This window comes from Schistocerca gregaria, chromosome 1 (genome assembly GCF_023897955.1).
Source record: "Schistocerca gregaria isolate iqSchGreg1 chromosome 1, iqSchGreg1.2, whole genome shotgun sequence".
Classification (NCBI taxonomy): Eukaryota; Metazoa; Arthropoda; class Insecta; order Orthoptera; family Acrididae; genus Schistocerca; species Schistocerca gregaria.
Window position 1 is genome coordinate 1,035,480,285 of NC_064920.1, and position 14,145 is coordinate 1,035,494,429.

The window sequence follows — 14,145 nt, forward strand, 5'->3', positions numbered from 1 at the left end:
ACACAGAAAATAATAGTTTACAATAGACAGCCGAAAACTGTATTAATTGCCCGATTATACACTGAAGAGGCAAAGGAACTGGCACATCTGCCTAATATCGTGCACGGCCCCCACGAGCACGCAGAAGTGCCGCAACACGACGTGGCATGGACTCGACTAATATCTGAAGCAGTGCTGGAGCGAACTGATACCAAGAATCTTGCAGGGCTATCCATAAATCCGCAACAATACGAGGAGGTGGCGATCTCTTCTGAACAGCGTTTTGCAAGGCATGCCACATATGTTCAATAATGTTCATGTCCGGGGACTTTCGTGGCCAGTGGAAGTGTTTAAACTCAGAAGAGTTTCCCTGAAATCACTATGTAGCAATTCTGGACCTGTGGCTGTCGCATTGTCCCGCTGGAATTGTCCAAGTCCATCGGAATGCACAATGGACATGAATGGGGTACAAGAGATATACAGGATGCTTACGTAAGTGTCACCTGTCAGAGTCGTATCTAGACGTATCAAGGGTCCCCATATCACTCCAGCTGCACACATCCCACACCATTCTGAGCCTCCACCAGCGTGAACAGTCCGCTGCTGGTACGCAGGGTCCATGGATTCATTACGTTGTCTTCCATATCCGTACACGACCATCCGCTCCATACAATTTGAAACGAGACTCCTCCGACCAGGCAACATATTTCCAGTCATCAACAGTCCAGTGTCGGTGCTGGCGGGCCAAGGCTAGGCATAAAGCTTTGTGTCGTGCAGTCATCAAGGGTACACGAGTGGGCCTTCGATGATGTTTAGTTGAATGATTGGCACGCTGAAACTTATTGATGACCAGGCATTGAAATATGCAGCAATTTGCGGAATGATTACACTTCTGTCGCGTTGATCGATTGTCTTGTCATCGTTGGTCCCGTTCTTCCTGGGCCTTTCTCCGGCCACAGCGAGACGGAGATCTGATGTTTTACCGGATTCCTCATATTCACGGTACACTCGCGATATGGTCGTACGGAAAAATCCCCACTTCATGGCTACCTCGAAAATGCTGTGCCCTATCGTTAGTGCGCCGACTATAACACAACGTTCAAACTCACTTAAATCTTGATAACTTGCCATTGTAGCAGCAGTAAACGATCTAACAAGTCCAACATGGTCAAGAAAGCCAACAATAAACAAAAGAGCGGTCCATTTGGGCCAGAGTGCGGAGCTTTGCTTTGCTTGCTTGGATAGACCTTCTAGTTCCATGATTTGAAGCACCATTTTAAGGAAATGTTGATCTGTAATGTCAGTTAACTTGTTTATTTATAGAGAAAGGGAGAGAGCGAAGAGAGAAAGAGAGAAACCACATGACAAGCACGTGCGCCAGCGACTTGCAGAACTTCCTTCTGCACGGCTGACGTGAATACGCCATTTCCTCAAATTCACTAGAAAGAAAAGATAAATGCTGAATGCGATGTAATGAATATGCTATGATATAGGAAAATCTGTGCCAGACCGAATTTCGATCACGGAAGTTCCGCGTATGCAGTGGAATCACCTGCACAAGTTGGAGTATGTAACATGGAATTTTGAGATCGGTTCTGAAGACTTTCTTGGATCGTGCCGTTGGCTAAGGTGACTCCACCACTCGCAGGAGAACAGGTTTCGAAATCCGGCCAGGCACAATCTTTAATTTGTTGCGACATTTTCGGAACATGAGTGCACCACTAAGCTCTGTAGCCCTGGAGTTTGTTATCTGCTGTCGTAATACTTTCTTCATACCACATTATTTTCCCTCCGAACCAGTTCCTGTCCTCCTTCGAAACTGTTTCTAAAATCTTTACTGTCTCCTGTTTCTAATATTATATTTTAATTATCCGCCGAAAAAGGATTACGCGCTCTTGCCGCATTTCCTATGCTTACCGCTGTCCTCGTTCAACTCGCATTCAGAGGCACACCCTCGATCATTTAAGACTGATTATGCCTTTCAGCGTTCAGTCTGGAGCATAGCCCCCTTATCAAATTCCTCCATGATCCCCTATTCAGTGCTAACATTCTCTTCTGATATTAAACCTATTACTTCAAAATCATTCGTAACCGAATCCAGGTACCGTCTCCTTGGTCTGCCCCGACTGCTCCTACCTTCTACTGCTGAACCCATGAGTCTCTTGGGTAACCTTGTTTTTCCCATGCGTGTAACATGACCTCACCATCTAAGCCTGTTCGCCCTGACTGCTACATCTATAGAGTTCATTCCCAGTTTTTCTTTGATTTCCTCATTGTGGACACCCTCCTGCCATTGTTCCCATCTACTAGTACCTGCAATCATCCTAGCTACTTTCATATCCGTAACCTCAACATTGAATCCACCCAGCTTTCGCTCCCATACAACAAAGTTGGTCGAAAGATTGAACGGTGCACAGATAACTTAGTCTTGGTACTGACTTCCTTCTTGCAGAAGAGAGTAGATTGTAGCTGAGCGCTCACTGCATTAGCTTTGCTACACCTCGCTTCCAGTTCTTTCACTATGTTGCCATCCTGTGAGAATATGCATCCTACGTACTTGAAACCGTCGACCTGTTCTAACTTTGTTCCTCCTATTTGGCACTCAATCCGTTTATATTTCTTTCCCACTGACATTACTTCCGTTTTGGAGATGCTAATCTTCATACCATTGTCACCATTTCTGATCTAGCCCTGAAATATTACTTTGCAAACTTTCAATGGAATCTGCCATCACAACTAAGTCATCCGCATATGCAAGACGGCTTATTTTGTGTTCACATATCTTAATCTCACCCAGCCAGTCTATTGTTTTCAACATATGATCCATAAATAATATGAACAACAGTGGAGACAGGTTGCAGCCTTGTCTTACCCCCTGAAACTACTCTGAACCATGAACTCAATTTACCGTCAACTCTATCTGCTGCCTGGCTATCCATGCAAAGACCTTTAATTGCTTCCAAAAGTTTGCCTCCTATTCCATAATCTCGGTGAACAGACAATAACTTCCTCCTAGGAACCCGGTCATATGCCTTTTCTAGATCTATAAAGCATAGATACAATTCCCTGTTCCACTCGTGACACTTCTCCATTATTTGCCGCAAGCTAAAGGTCTGGTCCTGACAACCTTTAAGAGGCCTAAACCCACACTGATTTTCATCCAATTGGTCCTCAACTAATACTCGCACTTTCCTTTCAACAATACCTGAGAAGATTTTACCTACAACGCTGATTAAAGAGATACCTCTGTAGTTGTTAGAATCTTTTCTGTTTCCATGTTTAAAGATTGGTGTGATTACTGCTTTTGTCCAGTCTGATGGAACCTGTCCCGACTCTCAGGCCATTCCAGTTATCCTGTGCAGCCATTTAAGACCTGACATTCCACTGTATTTGATGAGTTCTGATTTAATTTCATCCACCCCAGCTGCTTTATTGCACTGCAATCTGTCGACCATTTTCTCCACTTCCTCAAATGTGATCCTATTTCCATCATCATTCTTATCCCATTGTACCTCAAAATCTGAAACATTACTGATCGTATTTTCACCTACATTGAGCAACTCTTCAAAATATTCCCTCCATCTGCCCAAGGCATCCACAGGACTCACCAGCAGTTTTCATGACCTGTCCAAAATACTTGTCATTTCCTTCTTACCTCCCTTTCGAAAACTGCTAATTACACTCCAGAATGGTTTTCCAGCAGCTTGACCCATAGTCTCCAACCTGTTTCCAAAGTCTTCTCAAGATTTCTCCTTGGCTGCTGCAATTATCTGTTTGGCTTTATTTCTTTCTTCAACATAACTTTCTCTGTCTACCTGAGTTCTAGTATGTAGCCGTTTTTGATACGCCTCCTTTTTCCTTTTACAGGCTGCCTTGACTGTGTCATTCCAACAAGCTGTTTGCTTCATCCTACTTTTACACACTACTGTTCCAAGACATTCTTTAGCCACTTCTAGTACTGTGTCCCTGTACCTTGTCCATTCCTTTTCCAGTGACTGTAATTGACTACATTCAACAAACTGGTACCTTTCGGAGATCGCTGTTACGTACTTGTGCCTGATTTCCTTATCCTGAAGTTTCTCCACTCTTATCCTCCTACATATGGACCTGACCTCCTGCACTTTCGGCCTCACAATCCCAATTTCACTGCAGATTAAATAATGATCAGTATCATCAAAGAATTCCCTGAATACACGTGTGTCCCTCACAGCCATCCTGAATTCCTGATCTGTTATTACTTGTACTTGGAAAATATAATTAAATATTTATTTTCTTTTTAAAACAGGAAGTTTTAGTTGTGGTTCAAGAGGGTCTGCTGTTATACTGAATGTTTGGGTTTATTCACAAGAATTTCAGCCGTCAGTTCCCAAGCGCTAATGCTCAGTAATAATTTGTCCTGATAACTCTAGCGAACAGACTGTATAAGGGGTCTAAGATAAAAATTGCCTATTACTGTAACTCTTACAGAGCAAAAGTCATACTTGGACCTTAAAATATGCGATATGACTGCGTTTCGTTGTCCAGATTCCTAGGACAATTAAGTTCCGCGTGTTAATGCAAAGAGTACTCCGAGTTAATTTTAAGAGTGAACAACTTTAACAACTTCACTTTGTAACAGTTGTACCTGTCTCGTTTCATTTAAACGTTAGGATTGTTCTGCTTGCTGACCTGATTTATTTTAAAATAAATGTTGTACTTGATACTCCAGAATTAGTATTTCGTATCTGTACCTAGTTCAGCTACAAGCGCTTCGTACTCAGTCGGTAAGACTGTCAACTGTCTTGCAACAGTGGCGAGCTCGACAAGATGCAGTACAGCCGGTGAGAATAAACTGCGATACAGCGGAAATACGACTGATAAATCAAGAGTCGAGAGTTTATCGAGATGGTGGACACACTCGCCGTATCAAGGCTCGAATTGCGATTACCCCTTTTTTGGTCACACGATCTAGCAATGTTGTTGTTGTTGTGGTCTTCAGTCCTGAGACTGGTTTGATGCAGCTCTCCATGCCACTCTATCCTGTGCAAGCATCTTCATCTCCCAGTACCTATTGCAACCTACATCCTTCTGAATCTGCTTAGTGTATTGATCTCTTGCTCTCCCTCTACGATTTCTGCTCTCCACGCTGTCCTCCAGTATTAAATTGGTGATCCCTTGATGCTTCAGAACATGTCCTACCAACCGATCCCTTCTTCTCGTCAAGTTGTGTCACAAACTTCTCTTCTCCCCAATCCTATTCAATATCTCCTCGTTAGTTATGTGATCTACCCATCTAATCTTCAGCATTCTTCTGTAGCACCACATTTCGAAAGCTTCTATTCTCACCTTGTCCAAACTATTTATTGTCCATGTTTCACATCCATACATGGCTACACTCCATACAAATACTTTTAGAAATGACTTCCTGACACTTAAATCTATACTCGATGTTAACAAATTTCTCTTCAGAAACGCTTTCCTTGCCATTGCCAGTCTACGTTTTATATCCTCTCTACTTCAACCATTATCAGTTATTTTGCTCTCCAAACAGCAAAACTCATTTACTACTTTAAGTGTCTCATTTCCTAATCTAATTCCCTCAGCATCACCCGACTTAATTTGACTACATTCCATTATCCTCGTTTTGCTTTTGTTGATGTTCATCTTATACTCTCTTTTCAAGACACTGTACATTCCGTTCAGCTGCTCTTCCAAGTCCTTTGCTGTCTCTGACAGAATTACAATGTCGTCGGCGAACCTCAAAGTTTTTATTTCTTCTTCCTGGATTTTAATACCTACTCCGATTTTTTCTTTTGTTTCCTTTACTGCTTGCTCAATATACAGATCCAATAACATCGGGGACAGGCTACAACCCTGTCTCACTCCCTTCCCGCCGCTGCTTCCCTTTCATGGACCTCAACTTTTATAACTGCCGTCTGGTTCATGTACAAATTGTAAATAGCCTTTGGCTCCCTGTATTTTACCCCTGCCACCTTCAGAATTTGAAAGAGAGTATTACAGTCAACGTTGTCAAAAGCTTTCTCTAAGTCTACAAATGCTAGAAACGTAGGTTTGCCTTTCATTAATCTTTGTTCTAAGATAAGTCGAAGGTCAGTATTGCCTCACGTGTTCCAGTATTTCTACGGAACCCAAACTGATTTTCCCCGAGGTCGGATTCTACTAGTTTTTCCATTCGTCTGTAAAGAATTATGATTCATGAAAGTCGAGGCAAGTTTCCTCTGTGCCGGATTAACAGCATACTCCACAAAGTTCGCGTTAGAGGTCAGGCAACTACACCATCGTTACGTCGCAGAAGTACAAAACGTAATAACCGCACCTCCAGAGACAGAATCATACCAGAGGCTGAAGACAGGGTCGATCAACAGTGTCAGCATCGCAGGAAAAGGGAGTGAGGCAAGTACTTACGTAGGAAGACATAGGGGACAAAAAATCGTCTCAGTACCTCCGACATCTGCACGACAAGGTCGACTCGTGCACCGTACCGGTGCAGGGTTTCGCACACTGTGGAGCACTTCAAAGTGATAGGCCATTACAGAGTCGGAGGCGGAGATATCACTAGACGCCGTAGCCGATCTGGCAGGTAGAATCCAGGACGCGATCGTGCCGTCATCAAGAAGCAGTTCAACAGTGGCAGCATGCAGCAACGCATCGACGGTGGCGCGCACAGGTTGCGACAGCCTCGCGAACTAGGTTCAAGCACTGAGCAAACAGAGCGGCGAGCTACTCTGCGACCGAAACGCTAGAGGACGCTTTTGCAGAAGATCCAAAAGTCGTTCCTCTACCAAGGAACACCTTATGTGTCAGGTCACTAGTTCAGTCTTTAGGAAGAGTAATATGAAAGTCTTGTGATAACAATTATGATATGAAAAGTACCTGCTAATGATTCACAGTGTGCATCAAGACGGTGACAGAAAATGAGTGTCCGGGAGGTGCAGAGATCATCAACCTTCTTTGGGATGTAGCCTATGTATTACACTTCACAAATCGACACTCAAAAATTGTTCCAAACAAACAATTATCTTGCTCCACGAACATCGACTGAAAAATTGCGGGCCACTGAGATCACGATTCTCACCATAAGGATTGAAGGGGAACTCTTTAGCAATTACAAACCGTGTGGGGTGCTTATGGAATCATATTAGTTTAACGGGGTGATGAAAACTGATGGCATGTGATGGCATGCAACCGAATGCAAAACAGTCTGTCATGAAGCATGTCGTGAAACCAATCCCTTATGGGGTAGCTGCGGATAGTGCAATTTTATGTTTTATAAGGCACGAAAAAAACAATTATCCAGAAGCTGAATTTGTCCAGTGGTTCCAGGTGGTATAAACTGCAACGTCACACACTTTTCAGGAGGGATAGTTTGCTCTAAGGCAATATGATTTTTGTACGCAGACCAGGAATCAAGCAGAAGTAAGTTATTTTGACTAGCTATTGGCCAAAAGCAGTGTTCATACCATAGTTATAATTCTCTTACGCCCATTGCCCACTACAGATTGCTTTGACGTAAATATTTCCTACTGCCCTTGCCAGATCACTGACACGTAAGGGGCAGATCACACCGGTTCTAGGCGCTTCAGTCTGGAACCGCGCTTCCAGGGTTCCTTTCGTATGCCTTGTTGAAAATAAAATAAATTTCTTACCGAGCGATGGGATAAGCTGGTTTACCTCATCTACAAATTTTCGGGCCCATTGCACAGTTTTCTGTGCATCGTGAAGCTGACGATTTGTTTGAAATTCCGTTGTCTTACGCCTTCCTATTCTTTACCAATGTTTGAAGTTATACAACCATCCGCTGCTTCCCTTGAAATCATTGTAGTCTATGTCGCGTGCAGTTTGAGGTGCATAACGCAATAAATAATTGTCATGCACATCCTGTAAATTGTAACGAACAACCTTGAAACGCGCGAACACCAGTTTTTATATCAAGTGTCTTCCCTTGAATATCCAAATTTTTCTTATGCACTACACGTCATATTGCTAAGGGCTTATGCGAAATCTGTTCATAATTTTTATTTTACTGTGCTCTCGGTGAACTTGCATGTACGTAACTATGTTTAGTACCCGATCCTCAGACAACGATTGACCTTTACTACGTCTCACTGGTGACAGGATCTGTGTCTCCCTCTATGAACAGGATTATGAACTTCGTAGCTCAACACCTGTTTCAGCATCACTTCCACTTGTTAAGGCCCTGTCGTCATCATTGTTCTCCTCATGCCTAATGACCACACAGTCGACCGTATACAACACCACACATTCCACTGAGTGAGCTTGCAAAAGCGCTAATATATCATTTGCCACTTCTTTCTCACTCTGTGAAATTCCTTGGGTTCCTTTCTGACAGAATTTCAATTGCGGCAATAATTGTTGTAGATACATGGTGTTTCAAAAATGACCGGTATATTTGAAACGGCAATACAAACTAAACGAGCAGCGATAGAAATACACCGTTTGTTGCAATATGCTTGGGACAACAGTACATTTTCAGGCAGAGAAACTTTTGAAATTACAGTAGTTTCAATTGTCAACAACAGATGGCGCTGCGGTCTGGGAAACTCTATAGTACGATATTTTCCACATATCCACCATGCGTAGCAATAATATGGCGTAGTCTCTGAATGAAATTACCCGAAACCTTTGACAACGTGTCTGGCGGAATGGCTTCACATGCAGATGAGATGTACTGCTTCAGCTGTTCAATTGTTTCTGGATTCTGGCGGTACACCTGGTCTTTCAAGTGTCCCACAGAAAGGAGTCACAGGGGTTCATGTCTGACGAATAGGGAGGCCAATCCACGCCGCCTCCTGTATGTTTCGGATAGCCCAAAGCAATCACACGATCATCGAAATATTCATTCAGGAAATTAAAGACGTCGGCAGGCGATGTGGCCGGGCACCATCTTGCATAAACCACGACGTGTTCGCAGTGTCGTCAAGGCAGTTTGTACCGTTACAAATTCACGAAGAATGTCCAGATAGAGTGATGCAGTAATCGTTTCGGATCTGAAAAATGGGCCAATGATTCCTTTGGAAGAAATGGCGGCCCAGACCAGTACTTTTTGGGGATGCAAGGACGATGGGACTGCAACATGGGGCTTTTCGGTTCCCCATATGCGCCAGTTCTGTTTATTGACGAAGCCGTCCAGGTAAAAATAAGCTTCGTCAGTAAAGCAAATGCTGCCCACATGCATATCGCCATCATCAATCCTGTGCACTATATCGTTAGCGAATGTCTCTCGTCCAGCAATGGTAGCGGCGCTGAGGGGTTGCCGCGTTTGAATTTTGTATGGATAGAGGTGTAAACTCTGGCGCATGAGACGATACGTGGACGTTGGCGTCATTTGGACCGCAGCTGCAACATGGCGAACGGAAACCCGAGGCCGCTGTTGGATCACCTGCTGCACTAGCTGCGCGTTGCCCTCTGTGGTTGCCGTACGCGGTCGCCCTACCTTTCCAGCACGTTCATCCGTCACGTTCCCAGTCCGTTGAAATTTTTCAAACAGATCCTTTATTGTATCGCTTTTCGGTCCTTTGGTTACATTAAACCTCCACTGAAAACTTCGTCTTGTTGCAACAACACTGTGTACTAGGCGGTGGAATTCCAACACCAGAAAAATCCTCTGTTCTAAGGAATAAGCCATATTGTCCACAGCACACTTGCACGTTGTGAACAGCACACGCTTACAGCAGAAAGACAACGTACAGAATGGCGCACCCACAGACTGCGTTGTCTTCCATATCTTTCACATCACTTGCAGCGCCATCTGTTGTTGACAATTGTAACTACTGTAATTTCGAAAGTTTGTCCGCCTGAAAATGTACTGTTGTCCCAAGCATATTGCAACAAACGGAGTATTTCTATCGCTGCTCGTTTAGTTTGTATTGCCGTTTCAAATATACCGCTCATTTTTGAAACACCCTGTATAATGCAACGTTTGCTTTGTATATCGTTGCCATTGCTCTGCTTTGTATCAGTACCACCAGCACTGTGGCGTTGTTGTGAGTTACTCGTCGACTAAGCTGTTCAACTACGTTCTGTAGCCTCATGCTGGGCTCACCACTGGATACATCCAGTCCCTCCCCCTGTTACCATTAGCAGCCAATATTGTGGTTGTTCAAATAACTTACGGGTTTGCTGCCGGGTGACGTCGTCGAACACCACCGATATTTCGACAGGAGCACGCCCTGCCATTCTGAAGGCACAAATGCAAGGAAGAAAAATATGCAAGCAAATTTAATACCTCGGTTCACAAAGGAGAAACAAGGAAGGCACCACACACAGAACAAGTGTCAACACAACCAAAGATAACCAACATCAGAAATATGGATAGTTACTATTAATCAACAGGTGAGGTAGCACCAATTCTGTCCCTCTGTTTTTTGATGTGAGAGGCGGATTCCAAGCAGCATTTAAACAAAATCCACCATCTCTGTTAATAAGGTTGCTTGATAGTCTGATTTCAACAGCTTCCTTAATAACATTATCCCAATAGGTGGACGTGCAAGCCAGAATCTCCGTGTTGTTGTTTTCCATAGGATGACCGGTGTCAAGGCAATGTTCTGCAATAGCGGATTTGCTCGGCTGCTGTAAGCGTGTGTGACGCTTATGTTCAATACACCGGTCTTCCTCAGTCCTGATTGTCTGACCAATATATGACATGCCACAACTGCAGGGTATACCATAGACCCCAGCCTTACGCAAACCAAGATCATCTTTTGCGGACGCCAACAGGGCCGTAATCTTAGAAGGTGGTCGAAAAACACACTTCACATTATGTTTCTGCAAAGTACGGCCAGCCTTGTTGGAAATGCTTCCTGCGTAAGGCAAAAAGGCCGTAGACTTAGGTGCCACTTCGTTGCTATCGTCACTCGCTCGTTGCACATAAGGCTGATGGCGCGACCCACGTTTGATCTGCCTCTCACTATAACCATTCTGACGAAAGGTGACTTCGAGATGTGCTAGCTCAGCTGCCAAACTTTCAGGGTCTGAGAACGTGCTCCCTGTGAACCAAGGTGCGAAGTACCCCTTCACGCTGAGCTGGATGGTGATAACAATCACCTCGCAGATACAAGTCAGTGTGGGTGGGCTTCCTATAAACAGAATGTCCCAACGTACCATCAGTCTTCCTTTTGACCAAAACATCAAGGAAGGGAAGGCATCCAATCTTTTCCACCTCCATAGTGAACTGAATATTCGGGTGGATTGAATTCAGATGTTCCAAAAAACCGGTTTAAATTCTCACTACCATGAGGCCAAACTACAAAAGTATCGTCTACATATCTGAAAAAAAAACCACGCAGCTTTCAAGGTCACTGACTCCAATGCACGTTCCTCACAGTCCTCCATAAACAAATTGGCCACAATAGGTGACAACGGGCTTCCCATTGCAACTCCATCAGTCTGTTCGTAGCACTGACCATTGAATAAAAAGTAAGTGGAAGTCAGTACATGTCGAAACAAATTTGTTAACTCGACACCAAACCTAACCTCAATTAGCTGCAACGAATCAGAGAGGAACGCGAGTGAAAAGAGAAACCACGTCAAAACTGACTAAAATATCAAAGTCATTCAAATGCAATCCCTGCAACCGACGTAAGAAATCTGTAGAGTTCTTAATGTGGTGTTCACACCTACCTACAAGTGGGCTCAACGAACTAGCAAGATGTTTAGCTACACGATATGTTGGAGCACCAATATTAGAAACAATGGGCCTCAACGGGACAGCCTCTTTATGGACCTTAGGGAGGCCATATAATCTAGGTGGTACAGCACAGTAAGAATTAAGACTCTTGATAGTCTCCTGTGACAAAGAACTTTTCTTCTTGAGGTTATTTGTCTTTCTCTCAACACTCTTAGTAGGGTCAGCACCGATTCTGCGATACGCCGAATCAGAAAGTAGACACTGCATCTTTTGAATGTAATCTTGCTTGTTCAATGAAACGGTGGCGTTACTCTTGTCCGCAGGTAAAATAACAATATCAGGATCCATTCTAAGTGAACGTAAAGCAGCCGTCTCAGCTGCTGTAATGTTACACTTGGGTGGACGGGCCCCAGTCAACACACGACAAGCTTCCCTCCTAACCTCTGCGTGCAAATACAGATCAGTGTGCGTTGTCTTCCGATACATGCCGTCAGCCCTTCTCTTGACCAAAACGTCAAGGAAAGGTAATGTACCCTCCGTTCCAGTCTCCATAGTGAATTTGATGTTGGGGTGTATGGAGTTTAGATATGTAAGGAAGTCAAGGAGTTTATACATACCATGTGGCCAGATGACGAACGTGTCGTCGACGTAACGGAAAAAGCAAGTAGGTTTCCATTCGGATGACGACAGGGCTCCCTCCTCGAAGTTCTCCATGTACAAATTCGCTAATCTTTATGTGGGTAAATGCCCTCATCACATCCGTAATTCCGTGGATTTTGTTAAATGCTTTGATAGCTTCAGGTTGGATGAGTCAGATATCATGGTGAGTTTTGACGTCGTTTCCTTGTTCACGAGGATACCCCTGCGAGAGTCACTAGAATTGATTAGACAGAAGTTTGACGAAAAGACCACTGAACTTTTTAGGCATGTCTTGACTTCCACATATTTTCTTTTTAATGGAGAATACTACGTATAAACGGAGGGAGTCACCATGGGTAGCCCACTCTCACTGGCGGTAGCGAATTTGTACATGGAGAACTTCGAGGAGGAAGCCCTGTCGTCATCCGAATGGAAACCTACTTGCTTTTTCCGTTACGTCGACGACACGTTCGTCATCTGGCCACTAGGTATGGATAAACTCCTTGACTTCCTTACACATCTAAACTCCATACACCCCAACATTAAATTCACTATGGAGACTGAAACGGAGGGTAAATTACCTTTCCTTGACGTCTTGGTGAAGAAAAGGGCTGACGGCACCCTAGGTCATGGGGGGCATCGGAAGACAACGCACACTGATCTGTATTTGCACGCAGACAGCTGCCACCACCCTTCACAGAGAAATGGGGTACTTAAAACTCTAGTACATAGGGTGCGCACTACCTCTGACGCAGAGAGTCTATCCCAGGAATTGGAACATCTGAGAACTGTATTTCGAAAAAATGGGTACTCAGAGTGGCAGATTCACCGTGCTCTCCGCCCAACCACTACAGCACAACCTGTGGAGATGGATGAGGTCACGAGGGAGGAGGTAGGCACTGCGTTTATTGCATATACAAGCGTACTCTAGGGGAAAATCGCCCGCATTTTGAAGAAACACCGGGTCGGAACTGTGTTGTCCACCGAATAAAACTCGTGCACTGGGGAGCGCCAAAGATGACCTCGGTTTGAGGAAGGCCGGCGTGTACAAGATTCCTTGTCAATGTGGCAAGTCGTATATTGGTCAGACGATGCGTACCGTAGAGGATCGATGCCGTGAACACCAGAGGCACACTCGACTGATGTATCCGAGCAAGTCGGCGGTCGCTGAACATTGTTTGTCGGAAAATCACGCTACGGAGTATGAACGCACGAGGATTCTGGTACAGACGTCGAGATACTGGGAGAGCGTTGTTAGAGACGCCATCGAAATTCGCACCAATGACGACCTCATAAACCGTGACTGTGGCTATAATTTTAGCAAGGCTTGGGAACCAGCGATTGGGTTAATCAAGAGTAAATCGAGCAAACGTATAGTTGTGACGACCACGAAGGACAGAGCCATCACACCGACGTCACCTCAGACGCCGTCGCAATCTGTTCCACCGCGCGACCGTGGCGCGGGGCGCGGACGGCAGAGTGAGCGCGCCGTGGGCGGAGGGTATTTAAATCGGCCGCCGCCGCGACGGAACCCTTCCCACCTCAAGCCAGGGGTCAGCGTCCGGGTCCCCAACTTCTGCTGCTACCGGACCGATAGGCCGACCGCGTTTGGAGGTACCGCTGTATATGTCCGCGCCTCCCTCCGCCACCACCCCATTACCCTCCCCGCCCTCGCCACCCTTGAGGCCACAGGCTTCGTCGTGCACACTGTGCTAGGACCTATGACCTTTGTGGCCATCTACCGTCGGCCCCGTGGCCTCCTCCATGCCCCTGACTTCGCCAGAGTCCTGTCATTAGGCGGTGACCTCTTTGTTGGGGGCGACTGCAATGCTAAGCATACTGCTTGGCACAGCCGCCTCACGAACAACCATGGCCGTCGC